Genomic DNA, 23522 nt, shown 5'->3' with positions numbered 1-23522 from the left:
AAATGTGTTCCTCCATTAATCATTTTAGGGAAGTAATATGAAAGAGAAAGGGAAGTTATCAAAACAAATTAAGGATGAAATAAGGTATGTAGCAGGGAGGATGGGTTCATGCAGTGGAGAGTTTCTAAAGATGATAAATGTGTTGAAAGATCATGAAAATATCTTTCTGGCTGTCGTCCCACTTCTCTGTGGAGACAGAACTCCTTTAATGAGCCCATGGAGGCATTTTTGAAGGTCTTTGTACCCAAACATGTGCACTATTAACACACTATTGCTGATTAATTTACTGACTGACAGACAGGTTGTGTGTATGGACAAAGGCATGTGTTGCTGTGTATACTGTATACTGCCTGGAAGTACATGCTGCATCTCAGAAGAGAGATGTGTGGTTCCGAACAGGCTCCACCCAGAAACCCACGCTCAGCTCTTCCATTTTGAACTATTTACTTTTTGACAAGATTCTGATGCAACCCGAGTTCTCGTCACAGGAGTACTTGAGAAGACCATGTTATTAAAGAGGTTTCATCCATTGCGAAATCCACACAAGAGTCAGAGCCTAATGTGTACCAAACTGCAGTTTTGAACAAATGCAGGTATGATATTTCCAACAAAAAAGTCAAATACTCATATCTCTGACCCTCCCATCTCATGCAAAGTCTTGTGGTGTGCTTTAATATGCACTTGACTTTCCCCTATAATGTATGTCCTAATGCTTTGAAAACTCAAGTGGACTTGAAGAACTGTGGGAGAGTGAACATGTTAGTAATAGCATGCGATGGGCTTGTGCTCAAGTGTTGCTATAAATGAGGAACAAGCCCCCAACTATGGCTGAAATGTAACAAATGCTCTTTGTGCTCTTTCACTAAATCATATTAGTTGCTCTTGGACGGTTTTTAGACTTGAATGTTGAATAACACACTGAGGATATAGGACATGGATGATACAAGGAGTGAAGCAGGTAGGACCCAAATGCAGATAACACTTGATAATACCTTTATTTCAAGGGCTCTTATCTAACATCTCACATGGACCAACAAAACACTCCACGGTGAACTAGGTCACAAACCATAGACGACCCAACACTGAACACAGGAAGAGAACAGACTAAATACAGGGAGGGGTAATCACAAGACGAGAAACAGCCGGGCAGGGGAGGAGAAACACAAGGGCCACAGGTGAACACAATCAGACAACTAGACACACCAGGGAAACTAACGAGTAACGACAGGAGGAAAAACACAGGAAGAAGGACCAGACAATATACCAGGAGAACAACGTGACAAGGAGAACAGCAAAACACTCAAACCTAGACATACAAAATGTGATATGACATGAATATCGTGACAATGGAATTATTGTCTTGTGACTGCACCACAAAATGATTTGTGTATTAACTCATCGTTGTCATTGATCAAGCTCACTGAAGTGATGCCATTGGAAAGCATTAAAAGAGGGGTGAAGGGCACTGCCTAGGAGTATAGTCCACAGTACAGTATTCTCCCTGTGAGACAGCATGAGACCAACGGCCACGAGGTGGTTTGTCATGCACATAATGACTGATGGCCAATGGAGGGGGTTATGTGAGGCTGAGCAAATGACTCTGCAACAGCAACAAGTTTCCTCATGCATTTGGCTCAAATGTGAATTGATTTTCTCTTGAGGAAATCTGTCAAATTAAGGAAACTTGTGAAACATAATGAGTTCTATGTCCCTGACTTTTCCCTCTGTCTCTGTCATTTGTGTGTTTCGAAATAATTGCAGATCCACTGGATATCCATCCGAGTTTTACTGGCAGGCAGATTGATGTTGGCTCTTTGACAGGAAGTGTCAGAGCTTGGTTTCAGATCCAGATGTTCCCACCCTGCCCACAGGCCATCCCACAATGACCAGAGCATAATTCCCATGCACCAAACACATCGTGAGAGCAGGCGGGCTGTGGCTTTGAACGACAATCAGTACTGTACATGATCAGTTGTTTACCCTGTGGGAGAAACTAATGGGGAATGGCCCACTGTGTTTATCCACAGTAAGAAAACTTGGCATGCATAAAGTATGATTAGAATTCAAATGAAATCAGCAGGGGACAAAAGGGTTATTGTATATTCATGTATTTCGGACAACATTACACGGAATGTTGGGTCATGCACTGGTTCAAAATATGATACTTTAGAGCTGCATTAGTCAACATTTTCATACCAACAATGGATCAAATGAATTTGCGTTTGAGAGCTGCTGCTCAAAGCAAAAAACCCTATTATAATTTTTCTGCAGGTTTTGGGTTTTGACAGAATTGTTTGGGTTCACTCTCACGGCTCTAATGAACCTTTTCCCCTGTTTTCTGCAAGCCTTGATGAACCTACTGAACGCTGCTTGTATGGCACCACACAGCAAAGTTAGCGAGTAGCTGGCAAACAAAGTGGGAGAAAGTGCAAGTTAAAGATACAGTTATGTGAATGGTGATCTTGAAGAAGTCTTTGAAGGCCAAATCATTAAGAGCATATCCATAAACCCATAAATGTTCATTTACTATGAGTCACCTGCAAACTTTAGTAATTTGTAAGAATAGAATATGAAGCTAAAATAATTATCTAGCTAACTACAGCGGACTAAATCTGCCCGCACAATGGACATTTGCTAACTTTGAATGACAAAGTTATGCTTTTGTCTACCTCTGTCTGGAATGAAGGATAGTTTTGTTTTTTTGTGTTAAAGTTTTAAATTGACAACTTAGCAACCATTCCAGTTCCTGCATTAGCTATAATATTCATGGGCAATAGTGTTAAAATGTTGTAAAATTAATAAATATATATCTTCACCTGAAACAATACCATAGCTCAGGGGTGTCAAACTCAAGGCCCGGGGGCTAAATCCGGCCCGTGACTTCATTTTATGTGGCCTGCAAGAGCTTGCAAAGAATATAATATACAATACAATTCAAGATTCAAGGCTTTTATTGTCATTTAGCTACAGTGTAGTTATTACAATGAAAATGTCACAGGCTCCTCCAACAGTGTAGCACAATAACACAGATAATAGTGCAAGTAAATAAAATACAATATAATAGAAATAGTGCATAATAGTCAATATACAAGTAATTGGAATATTGATATCACAGTGGCAAAGCCCCGGGGGTGGATGAGATCCGCCCGGAAATGCTGAAGGCTCTGGGTGTTGAGGGACTGTCATGGTTGACACGTCTCATCAACGTTGCGTGGAAGTCGGAAACAGTACCGAAGGAGTGGCAGACCGGGGTGGTGGTCCCCCTTTTCAAAAAAGGGGATCAGAGGGTGTGTGCCAATTACAGAGGCATCACACTACTCAGCCTCCCCGGGAAAGTTTACTCCAAGGTACTCGAAAGGAGGGTCAGGCCGATTGTCGAACCTCAGATTGAGGAGGAACAATGCGGATTCCGTCCTGGTCGTGGAACGACGGATCAGCTCTTTACTCTCGCAAGGATCCTGGAGGGGGCCTGGGAGTACGCTTATCCGGTCTACATGTGTTTTGTAGACTTGGAGAAGGCGTATGACCGGGTTCCCAGGGAGTTACTGTGGGAGGTGCTGCGGGAGTATGGGGTGAGGGGGTCTCTACTCAGGGCCATCCAATCTCTGTACTCCCAAAGCGAGAGCTGTGTCCGGGTCCTCGGCAGTAAGTCGGACCCATTTCCGGTGAGGGTTGGCCTCCGCCAGGGCTGCGCTTTGTCACCAATCCTGTTTGTAATATACATGGATCGGATTTCGAGGCGTAGTCGTGGGGGGGGGGGTCTGCAGTTCGGTGGACTAAGGATTGCACCACTGCTTTTTGCAGATGATGTGGTTCTAATGGCTTCATCGGTCTGCGACCTTCAGCACTCACTGGATCGGTTCGCAACCGAGTGTGAAGCGGCTGGGATGAGGATCAGCACCTCCAAATCTGAGGCCATGGTTCTCAGCAGGAAACCGATGGACTGTCCACTCCAAGTAGGGAATGAGTCCTTACCCCAAGTGAAGGAGTTCAAGTATCTCGGGGTCTTGTTCTCGAGTGAGGGATCAATGGAGCGTGAGATGGGCCGGAGAATCGGAGCAGCGGGAGCGGTATTGCAGTCGCTTTACCGCACCGTTGTGACGAAAAGGGAGCTGAGCCGGAAGGCAAAGCTCTCTGTCTACCGGGCCATTTTCGTTCCTACCCTCACCTATGGTCATGAAGGATGGGTCATGACCGAAAGAACGAGATCGCGGATACAAGCGGCCGAGATGGGTTTCCTCCGCCGGGTGGCTGGTGTCTCCCTTAGAGATAAGGTGAGAAGTTCGGTCATCAGGGAGGGACTCGGAGTTGAGCCGCTCCTCCTTCGCGTCGAAAGAAGCCAGTTGAGGTGGTTCGGGCACCTAGTTAGGATGCCACCTGGGCGCCTCCCTAGGGAGGTGTACCAGGCACGTCCAGCTGGGAAGAGACCAAGGGGTAGACCTAGGACCAGGTGGAGGGATTATATCTCTTCGCTGGCCTGGGAGCGCCTTGGGATCCCCCAGTCAGAGCTGGTTGATGTCGCCAGGGAAAAGAAAGTTTGGGGCTCTCTGCTGGAACTGCTACCCCCGCGACCCGACCACGGATAAGCGGGAGAAGATGGATGGATGGATGGATGGATGGATGGAATATTGATATATATATATATATAAGTTGCAAACAGATGAATGTTATGGATGTTCGTTCAAAAGTTTTGATGTAATTGTTGAATATTTGCTTTCAATTATTTGCCCTAGACTTCTGCTTTCAGACGTAGTTATTTATGAAGTTATTATTACCCTATCCGATAATAATGCAGAGCCAATAATATAATACATTATTTTATATATTATATATTTATATATGTATATTTATATAGTCTAAAAGTTACAACTTTAACTTTGCCCTTTGAGTGCAACCATAATGCTAATGTGGCCCGCGATGAAATTGACTTTGACACCCCTGCCATACAGTAGCTGTTAGAGCTATCCAACTAAATGGATCACGGCTGTTTAGTGATGTAACCTCCCCCCGTCAGGATGTTTAAAAACTGATTGAGAAGCAATGAGACAGTTGCAATCAAACTTTTCTCCCTGACAATAAATCAAAATGACTCAAAGCTATTTGAAATAATTAATGATGATGAAAACAAGATCTGTTATTGATTAGAGAACCAACAGCTGTTTCCTGATAGACCAGTACAGGCTAAACCCCAGATTCAACCACACCTGCTCCCTCGAGCACATAACAGCATGTCTTACATACTGTATGAACATAATGCACACACGCACACACAAAACCAGGTGGCACCTTATGTTCACACACTCTGCACGTCAAAAAAAGGGCACATCCTGACAAAAGTATAGCCTCCACCTATCCTGTTGCTCTCTTCTGATAAAGTACATCCTAGACCCAAACACACACAAGGCACACACTGGGATGGGAAATGATTTGGACGGTTGCCTAAGGGAAGCAGTAGTTGCAATTTGGACAAACTCCCTATCAGACTTGAATTTATTTCCACATTTCGCTTTCTCATTTCCAGAACAAATCTAATTTTGCATTTTAAACTGTACTTCAATCTAAGATATGTCCCATCTTTCTGTTGTGTTTCTTCGTGATTGTATGCATATGAGCATCTGTATGTTATGTGTGTGAGTTCCTAGGAATTGGGCCCTTTCCCATGCCTGTTTATGGTCAAACTATGCTCGCAGGGTCACTCAGTCATCACAGCCTGTTGACATGGGAAGAAACAGAGTGAGTGTGGGATGTAGAAAAACAGAGAGGGGGAGAACGAAAAACATATTGCTGCCGTATAGTCATCCCAACATCAGACGGGAAGAAAAAGAAAAACAAGTTACAGCCAGTAGTGAATAACCAACTGGAGTGTGTTAACCGTCATGAATTAAGTGTCAAATTGCCTTTCACTGGAGGTTTGGAAAGATATCTTCTCTATTTCCCATAATTGAGTCAATGTGTTAGCTTGTAACTGGCAGAGGCTGGCACAGCCTTCTGCAAAACAGAACATTATATTTACTGATATTTTTGGTAGTGACATGTACTCACAATTTGAGTCATTAACAGTGAATGGAATACAGGCCGGTCCTGTCATCACTTGTTGATCAATTTCAGATCATTCTGTCCGATCGCTATGCACTTGTTCGTGGTCTTTTAATAACTGAGACATAGAGTGTCTCCTGATGTTATGAAAAAACACATCCCAGTGCAGCTTTAGGTCAGTCTGGCAGTACAAGCTGGAGAAAAATGTTGTATGCAACAGTTTGGCAGATAACACAGGGAGGTGCCTTAAGAGACTATAGTTTGATCCAGTGTGTGTGTGTGTGTGTGTGTGTGTGTGTGTGTGTGTGTGTGTGTGTGTGTGTGTGTGTGTGTGTGTGTGTGTGTGTGTGTGTGTGTGCGCACGCACAGACATTTGGGGGGGGCTATTGCTCTAAACTAGAAAAAGGGCATTAACATATCTACAGTAATGTTGTTAACTATTAAAGACAAAATGCGGACAATTCTGTTTTAATGTAGTTTGACCATTGTAACGGCTGTGCCTTAAATAAACTCACTAATTGATTAAACCAGTTCAATACGCATTATTCTTATCATTCTTTATGAGCACAGTAACGGCAAGGTATCCAATTATTTATTTAGTATTCCATAACTTAACAGAGATGGTCAAACTTAAGTTGAGACATGGCAGAAATCCTACAATGAAGCGGGACAGTGAAATGTTCTCCCGTATGTGAGAGAGGGCGATCAAGAAAAGAGAGAGAGCGGTGAGGGAGTTTACGGAGCAGATGAAAACACAGAAAGACAGAAGCATAACAAGTATATTTAGGTGTTTTTTTTTTAAAATAACCGACGGTGTCAAGAGGAAGTAAAGTCCCCTGGTTTGTCCCCTATACTCTCCCTGCTGAAAAAACCAGCATGGACCAGCATGGACTTCAAGCTGGTCCAAGCTGGTCCATGCTGGTCCAAGCTGGTCCAAGCTGGTCCATGCTGGTCATTATGCTGGTGGACCAGCATGGACCAGTATGGACCAGCTTGGACCAGCTTGGACCAGCATGGACCAGCTTGGACCAGCTTGGACCAGCTTGGACCAGCATGGACACCAGCATGAACCAGCAGGGACCAGCATGGACTGCTGGTCGTTATGCTGGTCTGCTGGCGCAAAAACCGTTATTCCAGCATGGACCACCATGAACTTCATGCTGGTCCATGCTATATAACATGGTATGAAAAAATAAAAATCTATTATTATTAAGATGGCATGAAATACAAAAACATACCAATATTTCAGTTATACATAACATAAATAACTGCAAATTCATAGAATATCTATATTAAATACATTTGTTCACTCACACCCAAAAGATTACCGTTAAAAAAACACAATATTAGATCTATCTTGCAGCATAAAATAATGACATTCACTTCAAAATGTAGCTTTTTACTATTTTCGACCATATATAGCAATTTCTCATGTTTGTCTTTACAAATACAAATGCATTTTGTTTTTGCGAATCATTGATCTATTCCATAAAGAAAAAAATACCCCACAAGCAATGGCATTACGTAAACAAACATTTAAAGAGTTAAAATTCTGATAAATGTAGAATTTCTTTGAAAGAATTGCAATGATATACGGTTGAAATAAGGAGTAATAGCATATAGAAAGCTTATATTCTTGCATTGCTATAATGCATTTCAAAACTATAGACCTTTTAAAAAGACACTATGAGACATGGTCCATCTACATTGGCACAACCAACCCCCTGGCTCATTAACTAAGTATAGTTTTTAACCTAAATTATTGAGTTATACATTCATATGTTATCAATGAATCTGTTAATTGCTTTTACGATGCTGAATAGCTTAACTGCTATTTGTACACAATAGTAAGAAAATACCAATTCAAATTTCCAGAGGCATAGACATTACATACACAATGATATACAGTAAAACAGAAGGAAAAACAGACAGAAGCCGCAACCAAAAGTACCCATTAACCCAGGGGTGGGGAACATTTTTCCTCTCAAGGACCATTTCAATTTGTTCAACATCCTCCGAGGGCCGTACAAATGATTGACCTCTGCTTAAAAAAACTAAAATCACAGCCCATTCATTCGGCCTTTCTTTCATTCTGTGCAAAGAAAAAGCAACCTCTTAATCCAGATATCTTACCATGACTCTCGTATGCATGCACGTGCACAGTTGTGGCATGACCACCAAAACAGAAAGATATGGACACAAGATGTGTGCAAATGTATTTAGTTTTCTATCCATGTGAACATGATTAAAGTGAGGGGCGGACCTAACCTCCTCTAGGGGGGTCCCATGCTACCCCAGGAAGATTTTTTTTAAATGTTGAAGTTAAAAGCATCAATCTGGTGCATTTTGAGAGCAAAATTAAGAGATCTATGGATACATCTCTCAACACCCAGATGAAACACAACTGTAAACAGATTTTATTTTTCTTTATGGATATTTTATAAATCACTCCCCTTTCAAACTGTATTCTTGTTTATTAACAAAAACTTTTTTTACTGTCATATAGTATTTTATACCCGTTTACTTTATTCTCTTGTGTTTTTATAACTATAATGATCATATAAAGAACCAAACCAAAGACCTGTAAGCATTACATTCTGGAATCTTATTTTGGGAGGGAGCTCGTTTAAAATGTAGCTGTATGGGCCATATTGAAAGCGGGCGGTGCACGCTTTGTGACAAACAACAAAAACGTGTGAGTTTTAACAACATGTTTATTTATTGACGTTTCATTCCTGTATGGCAATATTCATTTTGCACAGAAAAAAATGTTTGCCTAAATGACCAACTAAGATATGCTAGTTACATTTGTTATGAGTTTTGGCTAAAATGGTAGCGTTAAGGTAATGGTTCTCCAACTAGCAATTGCTAGTTGGAGAACCATTTAGCTAGTCAGCGGCAAGCAAAATACTGAGTTAAACAAGCTAACGTTCGAGGCATGCTAGCGTTAGCTGCAAGCTCGCGTTAGCTGCAAGCTCGCGTTAGCTGCATTAAGAATATAGGTTCTGCATACTAAATAGTACAATATTTTACTCAGTAGTAGTTGTCAGAAATAGCCAGAAATGGACACCCTCGGGTAAAGTAAATCTACCCTGAAAACAAAGCAGTTCGATAAAATGCAATCAGTTACTGTTGTATTATACTCTGGTGCTGGTCCATTAACTGCTATCCGCAGACATGCAGATGTAATGTTTGAGGACCTGGAATGACATATTATACATTTTTCAGTTCAAGGAAAACAAATATTGAAATTAAAAGTAAGAAGGGATGTATTTACATCTCTGGCCCATATCTCTTCTCGGGGGCGCTCCAGAATTCCGTGTGTCCCCTCCGGCAATGCTAAAGGCCCCAAGTCCACCTGGGTTGTCCAGGTCTTGGTGTAGGCGAGCAAGGAACGTTCTGGGGAGTGGGGTCTCGCCTGCCTCCAGAATTCTCCCCAGAGTAACATGTGTTACTGGCACCTAAATGTGGAAGAAAAAAAACAATATAATAGGATGGATAATGCAAATAACTGGGAGCATCAAATGCATTTCTTTGTAATCTACCTGTTTCTTTATGTAGAATTTCTATTATAGGGCTCTGGATGACCCACACGGCAACCACATCAAACGATCAATTAAGCAAAAATGTTTGCCTACGTTAAATACTTGGACGACGGAGTTAAAGAAATCGTTTCAACGTCTTATATTAAGGACTCCAGAAAAACAGTGCCTTCAAATGGGGAATCCCAATCCATCTGCTGGGCAATGGAAAAAAACATCAGAAAACATGTATTTAAGAATGCAGGTTCTGCATACAATGTGCATACATCTGCATACAATGTGGGTGAATACAGAAATGTATGACAACCCAAAGCACAAAGGGAATTGTGATTGCATTTACCTCAACATTTGAGACATAACTTGTACGTGGAGACATGGCAGGGCTCGACAGTAACGGTTGCCAGGTTGCCATTGGCAACCATTCAGAAAAAATGTCAACCACTTCTTGGCCTTTGGTTGCCTTCAGTGGCAACCAGTTTTTAACATAAAGAAATAAGGACAGCAAACAGCAAAATGTGCACCCCAAAATAGATAACAATTTATTATTTGTTGTATTAAGAGTGATATTTAATTATTGTTGTGACCAGTCGGAACCTGATACTTAAGTTGCATGTGCATTGGTGTGATTACCGAGCCATAAAGCGATGCGCGTTTACTCGCGTGTGTTTATTTTACAAAAAATGGCGAAGCTAATTAAGTTGTTTGACTGTGGAGTAAAAGGTTTGGCCAACCCGTCAACATCTCAAACGAATGTTCAAAGTGATTCATTCAACTGATAAAGCGCAAGATGAACCCGGACGAAAAGCAAAGAGGAATGTTGTCCATTCACTTCTGGTAAAAGTTCATTCAAAATAAGAGTCCCGATCTTATTACTACCAAAATAAAAGTGCAAAACGAAACTTTACCATTTAAGTATTGGCATAAAATGATAATCACTTCTATACAAAGGTAACACATTTTAAATATAGTTAGACATATTAAAGGTAATTTACAGCATTAATAATTAATATCTAATTCTTAGCTGTGAATGGTTTTCATTTATTTAACATTAGACATGTATTAGTCTGGCCAATTCAAGACTTCAATGCTGAAGGGCCAGTGCATCTATGGTGGGGGTCAGCACAAAGGTAAACAAAAAACACATTTGAAAGGGAGACAACGGATGACCAAGAAACTAGTGACTTGCTCAATTCATTTGTGGATCTGTGAAGAACATGACAGCAGCTGCACTACTGGTATTTTGTATACCAGCAATTGAGGGTGGACAAGTTTACTACCACTTAGGTTTAAAATAATTGTGTTAATTACTTATTGTAAAGCATTTGAACATTCTTTTGTGTCACATGTTCATTATTAAGTTGATGTATAACTGTATAGTATCTTAATTATTTAAAATACAAGGTGACTAAAAATGGCAACCGTATTTTCAGTTTTGGCAACCAAAAGCTGATGCCTGGTTGCCAGCCTGGCAACCACTTTTAAAAGATAGCTTTGAGCCCTGCATGGTCTGCACAGGATAAAGAAAACGTTGTTTTGTCCAGTCCGAAATAATGTCTTACATAAATTGAAACAGCATAATCCTCGCTCACCTCAACATCTGCAACGTGTAACCCTGAATTGTTTTTGAAGTCATCTGCCACCTTAAAATGACATCACCAGGTAAGAATGAAAAATAATAATTACAGAATTTATACTTTGAAAGGTTTAACACAAAAATATCATGAATTAACTTACATCAAAATGTCCACTTTTCAGTTTAGCTCATCATTGATTGTACTGTGAGGCTCCAAGTACAATTTGTACTTCCGTTTTGAAATTCTAAAATGAAAAAAGAACATGGGTATCATTAACAGACTGACTAATGAATGGCAATTTCACCAATAATAGGTTGAAATTATTCTACTGACAGTAAAAACCGAACAATTTAAATTAACGAGCAGTTTTTACTAACTCGGACTATAGCACCAGTGTAAGGTGACACTCAATTGTTGGTTTTAAAAAAAGGTACTTAGAAAAATCCACACTTTAAAAAATAAATAATTGTTAAGATCTATATTATAAATTCAGATGTGGGAGACACAGCTACAGCTCCATCAGAACAGGAGAGGAAAATAATATGAGATATACAGCTGGGGGGGGGGGGGGGGGGGGGGCATTGGGGGTCATTAAATGTAATATTATGGAGCCAGGGAGGGGTACATATTCAGACAAAACACAACATTTACAAGATTACATTTGTAATTTTAAATGAGAAAAAACAATGAATATTTTTAGATAAAAGTAATTTATTTGCCAAAAAAGAAACTTGGATATTCTAAACTGATTAGTATAATTTAATTTGTAAACCTTATCTGTGTTGCTAGAGTTCAAAAGATTGCAAGCATTATATATCTATATACTACGTCTACTGCACACAGATACAAACTGTAAGAGAAATGCAGTCTATGGTATTTACTTGTCTTATTATATTTAACTATACAAAGCGGGAAGCACGTGAGTTAAATTCACTCTGTGATTGGCTGAGAGACAGAAGATGTTCGACTGATCCAGAGATCTATAATCTCTATTATAGGGCTCTGGACTGACCCACACAGCAACCACAAGATCTATTAAGCAAAAATGTTTGCCTACGTGAAATACTTGGACGACGGAGTAAAATAAATCGTTCCGACGTCTTATATCAAGGACTTTGACAGGGAGAAATATATACAAAGTAACCTTGACACTGTATATTGGATACGCTGGGAGGACGATTTCTTCAAGGGACAAATATTATTTGTAAAAGGTGAGCGATGGTGTCCTGAATACTGCATTAAAACGATAGCGTTAATAAATGACCAACTAAGATATGCTAGTTACATTTGTTATGAGTTTTGGCTAAAATGGTAGCGTTAACGTAATGGTTCTCCAACTAGCAACTGCTAGTTGGAGAACCATTTAGCTAGTTAGCGGCAAGCAAAATACTTGGCCGCTGAGTTAAACAAGCTAACGTTGGAGGCAAGCTAGGGTTAGCTGCAAACTCCCGTTAGCTGCAAACTCCCGTTAACTGCTTGCTCGCGTGTTGCAAGCTAACGTTAGCCGGAAGCTAGCGTTAGTTGCAAGCTATTGCCGCTGCAGCATAATAAGGAGGTTGACAAAAACAGGCACTAAAATAATAGACTGTATCGCGCCACTGCATTACATAATAAGATGAATGACAGCGTTTCATGCTATAATGACAGCTCTTAGAAGAACATTCTAGAATTCAAGATTCCAGAGCAGTGTCTCGTGCGCAAAAGAAATAGGTAGCGCGTGAGGCCAATAATGTATACAAGTAATCCGTTCGGCCCGACATCTGCCAGCCAGGATGTTTGCTTATGTGAAATACAAGGACGGATTTAAGGCTATTGTAGCTACCTATAACAAACATCCAAAACTTCAACCTAAAAACATATCAAGCGGACATCCTCTATCCCATTCTTTGGGAAGAAAAATATTTCAACGGCCAGGTTCTGCTTGGGAAAGGTACGAATAATTAGGCTACCAATTAACATTAATAAGCGAGTAGCCAACGGCTTATTCTAACCGTTAGACTCTAACGGTTAGAGTATGCAGACTTCATAAGCCGTATATACATATATATATTATTTGTTAGGCCTTTTTTTTGGGGCATTTCAGTTTTATTGGAAAGAGGCAGCAGAGATCTACTGGAAACAGTGGAGAGGGAGGAGATGATATGCAGCAAAAGGCCCATCCGGATGGTTGCTGCTCCGTGTGGAACATGTTCTATCAGGTAAAGCAATTTGCTACCCAGTTATTTTTGAGTTTGAATTTAGCATTTGGAAGGTAATTTCCAACAGTGCATTGTAAAGACTGAAAGATGTAAAGCTTGACATGATTTGGTCTTTTACTTAAGAGGATGTTTGTCTCTGATCGTCTTTAATGCTTATTTTTTGTATTGATGATATTGTTTTGTTCTTTATTTTTGTAGTGAGAATCACTTTGCAATTGTGTAAGTGCTATATAAATAGTTATACTAATATTATTGTTGTTACCATCATTGCTATTATTAATAATGTTTTCTTTGTTTTGCTGCAGAAAGGATCATGCCAGCCCACTTCAAACACCTGATCAAGAACTTGTGAATCTTCAGGCAGAAAAGATGAAAACACCTGTTCAAAGTTCCAGTTTCCTGTACATGGAACCATGCCTGTATGGGACTCTGTTCCACATGTCTTCAGTCAGTCCTGGACCCTATGACTAGTTCTACCAAGGCTTATTAGAGGTAAGCAGTGGTAGGAGAGGAGTGGAGTTATCTTTGTATTTGAGCTGCAAGTAGACAAAGGTGATCAAATGCTGATGCTTATAACGATCCGAGTAATTTGATATTGATTGTCTGCCAATACCGAATCCTTACCCGATTCTTCTATTTCCCAGATAATACAGCTGCACAATTACAACAGGAACTTATCTTTAGACGGTTAATACAGAAGGTACATTTAATAACAGATTTGACTGGTGGTAGGCTAAAAGGCTGTTTTGTTGATCATTTTATTTTTCATTACATTATAAAGATCTGCTACATTGGAGGATTCCAAAGCTGAGCTGGAAGGGGAAGTCACCACCTACAGGACAGCAAATCTAAACATTAATTTGGATAAAATATGAAACCAGGTATTTTCACAAAGTAAGTACATTTGTTTTTAAATTGCAAGCAAATAATAATGACAGTCTTGGATCGATTTTGCATTTTAACTTTCATCAGCAACTACAATAAAAGAAACAGACAAGATGGCAGTGAAATGTGTAAACAATCAGCCCATCGAGATATACACATATGAATTTATACTATTGATGAATTGTTTTTGTCCTTTCTTTGTCTTATTCACATTCTGTAGAAGAACAATCTGAGATACCTGAACAGCGTGAGCCTGCACCCTGGACACCCACACACCCCAATAATTCCCCTTCAAAGAGCGAGCCACATGGGAAGGTATATATTATTTCCATAGTGGAGCTTTTTTATTTTTGCTCCTCAGTCTCATATTGGTGTCTAGCTTTTATGTATAGGCTACTACACATTTTATGTTTCAGATTGTTGTCATTGACTTGCAAGCATACATCTGAAGACAAGAGTTGTGTCCCCCTTTGGCCACAAGGGGGAGTATATATAATGTATATATATATATATTGTATAGATGTTGCAACTATACAGAGCTTTGGTAATACTATATGTAACTGAGGTCATGCTAATAAAGCTATTGAATTGAATTGAGTATACCTTTAAGTGATCTGTCAGGAGGAAACAAAGGTTCGCCAACACATTACTCTACTGCTGAGAAAGGCTCTACAAAGACGTGAAACGATGTGCTGCAATCTGTGTATTTTTGAAGAATGCCAAGTAAAGGAAGAAAGTTAATAACTATTCTGTTTACAGTTCTGTCATCACATAATTTAATACGATTTGTTAAAACATTGTTGTTTCTTATTTTCAGTTTGCTTCAAGCAGTGGCTGTACGAGAAAGACCAATAAATGCTGGCCGGATTGGCAAAGACCGGAAGATACATAACAGAGAAGATAATGGATATTAACAAGAAAAGAAATACTTTGAACATTTTTTTTTTATAATTTCCTTTTTGCTATTTACATTTTGAATTATATTTGTTATTTCTAAATAATGCATCTATTATAGATGATATTTTTATTTAGATGTAGGTTTTTTTTGTAATATTATTGTATTGTTAATGTATAATTTATTAAATAAAAATACTGTTATGAACACTATGTCTTTATTTTGATAGTTACCAGAATACATTGTATATTTAATACTAACATAAGCTGGTGATAGATCAATTCTGGTCTGCTGAAAAATCCAGCATGGACCAGCCTATGTTGTGTTTTGGTCACCAGCATGGTCCACCAGCATGGACCAGCCTGTGTTTTGGTCACCAGCATGGACCAGCATGGTCCATGCTGGTGGTCCATGCTGGTCCATGCTGGTAGATCATGCTGGTGGTCCATGCTGGTAGATCATGCTGGTGACCAAAACACAACATAGGCTGGTCCATGCTGGTCAACACCATGCTGGTCCATGCTGGTTTTTTCAGCAGGACTCAAAATCAATAAAACCATATTTAAAAACGGGGATATTTCCGGGGACAGATTGACCCGAGGATTGGCCACCAAAGCCAGACAGGCACATGATCACCATAGTCATTTGAGGCCGGACAGGACTCGGAGGGCTTTCCTTTGCTTTTCAGCTGTCAGATTGTAAACAAAGTCACGTGACTGGGGGCAGATGACAGCGCTGACAAGGTGTGTTGTATCGCAGCGAGACTCTACAATACTAATTGTGGGCTTATCATGTTTATTCGGCCACAACAGAAAAAAAAGACTTTCGCTCTCAAAGTTCAAAAGGGCCGTTGCCCGGGCAACATTAGCCCGTACGTGTACGTGTGTGTGTGTGTGTGTGTGTGTGTGTGTGTGTGTGTGTGTGTTGCGAGGACATTTTGGGCATCGAGTAAAACTGGGACAATATTCCCACCATCATAAAAACACGGAAACCCCCTTGTCCGACTCAGCAGAGGTCTCCCCCTGCTGTAAACACACCCCTTCCCACACGGAAGCTCTCATTAAACCGGAACACTCCATGTTTCCTGCTGCTTGGCGATTATGCCTTGATTACGGGGTTACTATGGCAACGGTTGTTTTGTGGCGGCAAGAGAGGTGAAATTATGTCTGTGGAGAATTAGTTTGGTGTGAACTCAGAAGACTGTAACGAGTGTTGCAGCTTTATGGCTGACAAACACCAGCTGAGTTAATTGAGTTTAACCTGTGAAAATGGCCATTATCATGTTCTGATTCATGAGACAAACGATTAAAGCCTTCCAGGCACACAAAACGTGTGAAAGCACTTCTTCTCAAACAAAACACATCAAAAAAGCAATAGGCACAACCATAGGCCTACTGAGTTTGGGGAAAACCGGGCATTACCTGTAACAATGTCGGTAAAAAGACAACTCCAGTGTGAAAAAACTAAATTAAATCTGACTTTATTTACAACTAAATGAGACAAAACTGCTGACGTATTTCAGTGTAAAGCCTTTATCTATGCTCTTATGGCATAGGCCACTGTGGTCCCCCATTATACTGAATGAATTGCCCTGACTTTTGAGGATTCATTGTAACAACTTTGGTGATCCTGACTTTAGTGTCCAATCATTCGATTTATGAGCAAACATATAAAAAGTAAAAGTAAAGACATGCCTACAAGCCTCAGCTGTTCTTTGTATTTAGAGCAAATATAAAACAGTAGCAGGCCAACAAGTTAACCAAAGAGTATATGGTATGCATTACAGGTGGTCATCAGCATTTTAGCAGCATTTACATGATGGCATCCTGAGGTTAGCATTTAGCTCAAGTAAAGTGTGATTGTCTGATGCATGAGCACGCTACAGCCACAGTTAAAAACAGGTTTAACTTGTTGACACAACCACGCCAAAAGACTGGCCTTATATGAATAAAAGGGCAGCTTTTTCTAACTGAGCTAAAGTCTGTATCTGCTAATGTTCTTAGAGTATTAATAATTTTACAAAAACAAATTTTTTTTAAAAGAAAAGAAAACTGTCATCGACATACAAAGTTTGGAAACAACTGTCAGCACTGAATGATCCATTTCAGAAGTGACTCACAAATCCCAACCCTCATCATTATCATCCCACACTCCTAACCCACACAGTACTCCTCTACAGCATAAGGGAGATAATTGTATCTGGACTAGAGAAATTGGGACAATTGTATCATCACATTTTCTTAGGGGGATGATAGTGGTGTGCTGGGGGCTTATTATGGTCAGAAGTGATCTTACCGCTAGACTCCATGTTTAAACCTGATAGACCACCTCCGCCTGGCTGGCAGAGTTTAACCTCTGAGCTGTGTTATCGGCAAATAGCAGAGAGGATCAACTGAGAGATAGAAATAAAGAGATCATGTTCACCACCATCAGCATAACAGGAAACCTGCAGCTGAATAACATTGTTAATGTTTTTCGGGTTATCTGAGTCCCACAAATTCAACGTGCTCTGTCCATGCAGCTCTGTGACGATCAGAGATGAGTACAGTTCCCGCTGAGCAGCAGCACATGCTCAACTTTCTCCTGACATTATACCACAGACTGAACCACTTGCTGCTCTCTCAAAAGTCCACATACACATCTTGAATTTCTGTGCTAAGCAAGTTATTATCTCCACATGTGGGTTTCTCTCAATCACTAACTGATGAAGACTGGAAGATAAATACCTTTTGTTCCGAGAATGAGACAATCTCTGGATTACAGCCACGCAGGGTTTAAAGTTGGATTGGATTCACAGGAATTCCTATTATCTGGGGTTTCTTTGCAGATGGGGGACTGTCACTTTCCTCAGCGTGTGGTTGCTCTCTCAGGGATGGGTGGATGCTCACAGTGACTCAACTTGGAACCAAATGGGAGTGAACTATTTGTTTGAATCAGAGCGGCCTTTGGCAGACGACACCGTTGAATTTAAAAAGCATGTTGTTGATATTCTTTGAAATAAATGTTAACAGTATGACTGTTAGAGCCAGTATTTTGATTTTATAAGAAAGGCCACCTAATTGTGACGTCTGTAGTCAACACACTATAAAGGACTACATTTCCCACGGCACCTGTGCTAAAAGCCACAGTGATGGGCAACCTGTTGAGAGACGCCCTCGAGGAACAGTTTTTAACCGTACACGTACACACAAATCGTACAAGTACCCTTTAAGTTATGAAGTTATATAAGCATTATCAAGAAAGAAAGAATACCTAAGTTTTTTGTTATTTTATTTGAGTTTTGCCTATGTCTTTTGAATATTGTAAAGGCCTATTTTCTTTGTTGCATGTGCAAAAGTTTGTAGTTTTATTTTGAGCAAACACATCGCAACATCATCAAAATTATCGGAGAACAAGCAAAACTTCAAACTGTGAGTAATTTAAAGGAAAGAAACGAGTTAGAACTGTCTGTTTAAGGCGTCTAGTGGCTTGATGGAAAGACAAGGAAGGAAGCCACGACAATGACAATACATAAAAAATGTGTCTGACTGGATTCAGTGTTTTGTTTTGAATTATATTATTATTATTATATTAATTATCACGTTATTTAGATAATCTGTGACAAATGTCCATTTGGTTTATCTGTGGTTATATCAATATGTCCGACAGACATCTCGAACAGTTAGTAGTCTTAGAGATCCTGTTAAAAACATGACAAATTGAAAATTATATAGGACAAAGACAAACAAAGTTAAAGACAGTTTTTGACCTCACCACATAATTTCACATTTGTTTGTGCAAACTAAAATCACATAAAGTGCATTGATGGACTTTACAAACACACAAAGAATCACAGCCCAGCAAAGCATTCAAAGAAGGAAAGAAGAAACTCAAATTAAAACTAAAACAAGAAACGGAATTCGAAGAGCAGGCTTTTGGTAAGGGAACACAAGTTAACTATTACAAAAGAACAAGAACAAGCTGGTCCTAGAATCATTCCTTTTGTATCTATGATGTCAGATCATGGGTTTATTGTAAAATAATTGCACAAATGATCAGAATTCACAATACTGTTGATGAGTAAATACCACAGAGTTATGTGTAATAAAAGGAATTTCCATTTTAATGATAAGCCTACATGAGCTTCTAAATTGACCAAATGACATCAGATTGTATTCAAGAAAACTTTTGTTATAAAAACACAACTCCTCTTAGCTGTCATGAATATTTCCCATATCATAAACAAGAATGTGAGTCATTTTCCAAAGCACCAGAGTATCACATGCCAAGTCAAGTGGTGTATTGTGTGCTGTTCCACATCGTGATCCACACCCTTTGTCTTTTGCTTCCTCTATTTTATGACCAAACATGTTAACACTTACTAACATCCTTCGCTGCCCTCTATGGTCAAAAGTTTGAATTATCTTGCACATCAGACCACATAAAGCATGAGTGGTTCATTAATGACGTATTTTTGTTGGTGGAACACAGTTAGTTACTGTAGGATCGCAAAGGCCCTCTCGTTAAAAGGCAATGGGATTGTCCATTGGGTTTCGGTATACTGCAGAAAATTAAGCTCTGTGGCAGACACACGTTCATGATATACCATTTAATTGTCACTTGTTAGCACCAGCCGTTTTTATGACACGTAGAAGCTTTGGACATTTTCGAGTGGGGTATTCACCTACGTATTTTATGTAATTGAACAAAACGTGAAAATCTCTTCAGCTTGTGTTGACCACATACCTTATTGCAAACATCTAACTACAAGCACGTTCAGAAAACTGTTAACTTCGAGACAAGGGAACAGGAAGTCATTTTCGGGATTTAAAGGGGACCTATTATGCAAAATGCACTTTTTTATGTCTTTTATACATAAATATGTGTCCCCGGTGTGTAAGGAGACTCAGAAAGTGTCCGAAAATAACACCCTCTCTCTTTTCCGTACCCAAATCTCTAAAAATGGGGGTACAACGGAGCTGATCCAGATTTACTGCCGATATGACGTAATATCGGCAATGCGGACCCACAGCACTATCAGAAACAATGCCTGACTGTTTTGGACGTAATATGGTCTTTGTTTACATTAGCAAGCATACTAACACTCAGAGCTAACGCAGTACTGGAGAGTATGTGTAAAACAGCAGGAAATAAAAAAAGGAACTCTGGTAAACCAGCAAGAGAAAAAGCATTTGAGCTCCATACTGTTTCAGAACAGCAAAAAAAAAAAAGCATGAGCAAAACACAGACATTTTTTTTATATATTTCTATGTATTTGAGACCCATAATAAATGCCTAAAAATAGCATAATAGGAGACCTTTAAGACTCATTCCTTCACCACTCTTTTGCTAATGGTTTGGTTGTAAGTGTGCTTTGTTGCACTGGTTGAACAAACCCAAGTGTGACATCACAGTGTGCTGTACTGCACAATTTGAAATAAAGAGCATGGGATCCTCCACACTACTCTCAACTTGGCTGAAGCTGGACCAAAGGATAACAGCTAATAGTGCTAATGACAGCAACAGAGCTTACATAGCGAACAGTGCTAACCATAGGGTGGGTTAAGGAGATGGAGTTATCAGCTGTATCAGCAATATGGGCGCAGTGCAAAGTGGATTGCCATTAGTGAGCCAGTGGAGAAAACACACTGGCTATGCATCATAGCCTGTCAGCAATAGAGACAAAGCAAATAGAAGGTGGGACTAAAACACACAAATGGAGAGAAATTTTAATTTTCTGCCCGGGTAAACAATACTCCACTATCTGTTTTCTGCCATGTTATTGCACTGAATTCTGAATTGAGAACCTTTTACTAAGAAACAAGGCAAAGCAGCAGCAAACGACTAACCTGATACGCAAGATGGTTTGTCACACAGGAAAATCTGAGAAGCTGTCATTGGAAACTGTTTTGAAAAGTGCAGCCATTAAAAAAAAAATAAAAAATGTTCAGGTGATTGAATGAACCATCTGTCTATCACACAAGCAAGTATAGGGAAAATATACAACATATATATAATGTACGTCTAGAAAGACATTCAGTGCTGCTTTTGCTCTTCTTTTAATGAAAAAATGATCTGTTTTAAACAAACAGTCGTCTCTGTGTCGCGCAACATGCGCCTGAACCACAGCCATAACCGCCAGCAGGAGGACCGACCTTGTGATATCACAAGAATCCGGCTGCCTTGTCAGTAACCAAAATAGACGGAGAAGAAAAAATGCAATGTGATTGTTATCAATGCAGACTCCAACATTGAAAAATGTTATGCCAATGTCATATTGGGGAGCAATAACTTTTTTGTTAATACCCAGCAAGGCACTGTCAACTTTGACGAGTATGTGACCATGATGCTTAGTTTATACGAAGAGGGACCACAGAAACAAAACCAAAAGGAAATTATTCACATGCATTGCTGTGTTGATGTTACTGCAATCAGACTGTTATTGTTGGATTTCTACCAGTAAATACTCCAAACAGTAAACCTTATCACCAAACAACTCTGGGAATTGACTGAGTATCAAGAGTTGAAGTTTCCTTCACTGCAGCTGAGTTTACCATCTCTCTTTATGAGGCATTTAAAGTTATATATCTGTCTGCTGCATTCAACACGGTGAATCATCAGATCCTCCTTCGCACTCTCCAAGAACTTGGAGTTTCAGGCTCTGCACTTTCCCTCCTCACCTCATACTTCAAAGACCGTACCTACAGGGTAACTTGGAGAGGGTCTGAGTCCGACCCTTGTCAATTAACTACAGGGGTCCCTCAGGGCTCTGTTCTTGGTCCCCTCCTCTTCTCCTTGTACACAAACTCGCTCGGATCTGTCATTAGCCCGCATGGTTTTTCATACTACTGCTACGCTGACGACACCCTATTAATTCTGTCCTTTCCCCGCTCAGAGACCCAGGTCGTCGCACGCATCTCTGCTTGTCTAGCTGACATCTCTCAGTGGATGTCTGCTCACCACCTCAAGCTCAACCTTGACAAGACTGAACTGCTTTTCCTTCCGGGAAAAGATTGTCCCACTCTTGACCTAACAATCAACATCGGCACCTCTGTTGTTTCCCCGACTCAGACTGCAAGGAATCTGGGTGTGACCCTAGATAACAACCTGTCCTTCACTGCAAACATCGCTGCTACAACCCGCTGCTGCAGATACACGCTTTACAACATCAGGAGGATACGTCCCCACCCGACCAAGAAAGCGACGCAGGTTCTGGCCCAGGCTCTCGTCATCTCACGCCTAGACTACTGCAACTCCCTCCTGGCTGGTCTACCTGGATGTGCCATCCGACCTCTGCAGCTCATCCAGAATGCAGCAGCTCGTCTGGTCTTCAACCTTCCTAAATGTTCCCACACCACGCCGCTCCTCCGCTCCCTTCACTGGCTTCCGGTAACTGCTAGAATCCACTTCAAGACAATGGTACTTGCGTACCATGCTGCGAATGGATCTGGCCCTTCCGACATCCAGGACATGGTTAAACTGTACACCCCAGCACGTGCACTCCGCTCTGCATCAGCCAAACGGCTCGCTGCACCCACACTGCGAGGGGGACCCAAGTTCCCATCAGCAAAAACACGTGGGTTTGCTATCCTGGCTCCAAAATGGTGGAATGAGCTCCCCATTGAAATGAGGACAGCAGATAGCGTGCACATCTTCCGGGGGAAAACTCATCTCTTTCGACTCCACTTCGATCGATAGAATTACTAACAAAGAATTGCTAACAAAGCACTTATATACTAATAAAGGGCTGGCTTATATAAAACCAGTTGAGTAGCACTTGAAATGTTTTAGCTCTATGAAACCTGATGTACTTATATGATTCTGTTTTCTTCAAGTTTGTATCTTGTTGGTCGAACGCTCTTATTGTAAGTCGCTTTGGATAAAAGCGTCAGCTAAATGCAATGTAATGTAATATATCAAATGTGCTTGCCAACAGTATTTTTTCTTTTTGTCTTTGTCTTGAGCTTTAAACTACCCCCCCCCCCCCCAAGATTTCACAGAAAATAACTTTGTGTCTGACGCTATCTCATTCTGCTAAACAGCTGTTTCATGGCCTCTAGGGACGAGCAAGAGAAGGGCTGCAGGATGGAAGAGAGGATTCAAACAAGAGACTGAGAGGCACAGAGATGGGAAAATATTAAGGAGGAACAGAGACAGACAGAGAAAGACAGAGGGACATGAAGATAGAGGATTCAAACATGCAAGGCCGTCGACACTTGCTTGATTGTGTCCGAAGCAAGAGGAGGAGAGTGGGACGAATAAAACAAATAACATGAACTGTACTCAAGGGAATGTGGGTTTCCTTGACAACAGCAGGCATAGCCAAACAAACAGGCCCTTTCATAACAACTCAAAACAAACATGAAATGTCTCGCTTATTAGCACCCAGGCATTGGTAAAAAAAAAAAAGGGC

The 23522-nt window shown here is 40.4% G+C and overlaps 2 long non-coding RNA genes across 6 annotated transcripts; one reads left to right on the top strand and one right to left on the bottom strand.

Annotated features, from left to right (window-relative positions):
* Positions 1-8732: 8732 nt before the first annotated feature.
* LOC117462005 (uncharacterized) lies at positions 8733-11398 on the bottom strand. Of its 2 annotated transcripts, none has more exons than XR_004553783.1 (5): positions 11313-11398; positions 11168-11218; positions 9582-9775; positions 9314-9497; positions 8733-9236 (listed from the first exon to the last, which is right to left on the bottom strand). It is a non-coding gene; the product is annotated as an uncharacterized lncRNA (long non-coding RNA). The 2 variants fall into 2 exon arrangements; XR_004553784.1 differs by having other exon boundaries at positions 9582-9772.
* Positions 11399-11877: 479 nt separating this feature from the next.
* Positions 11878-15155, top strand: LOC117461995 (uncharacterized). 4 transcript variants are annotated; one of them, XR_004553781.2, is made up of 7 exons: positions 11878-13350; positions 13656-13842; positions 13995-14050; positions 14132-14244; positions 14456-14550; positions 14652-14958; positions 15053-15155. It is a non-coding gene; the product is annotated as an uncharacterized lncRNA (long non-coding RNA). The 4 variants fall into 4 exon arrangements; XR_011642784.1 differs by lacking the exon at positions 14652-14958 and adding an exon at positions 13549-13569; XR_004553780.2 differs by lacking the exon at positions 14652-14958.
* The last annotated feature ends 8367 nt before the right edge of the window (positions 15156-23522 follow it).

This window comes from Pseudochaenichthys georgianus, chromosome 3, assembly GCF_902827115.2.
Source record: "Pseudochaenichthys georgianus chromosome 3, fPseGeo1.2, whole genome shotgun sequence".
NCBI lineage: Eukaryota > Metazoa > Chordata > Actinopteri > Perciformes > Channichthyidae > Pseudochaenichthys > Pseudochaenichthys georgianus.
This window is presented reverse-complemented; position numbering and strand designations above follow the sequence as displayed.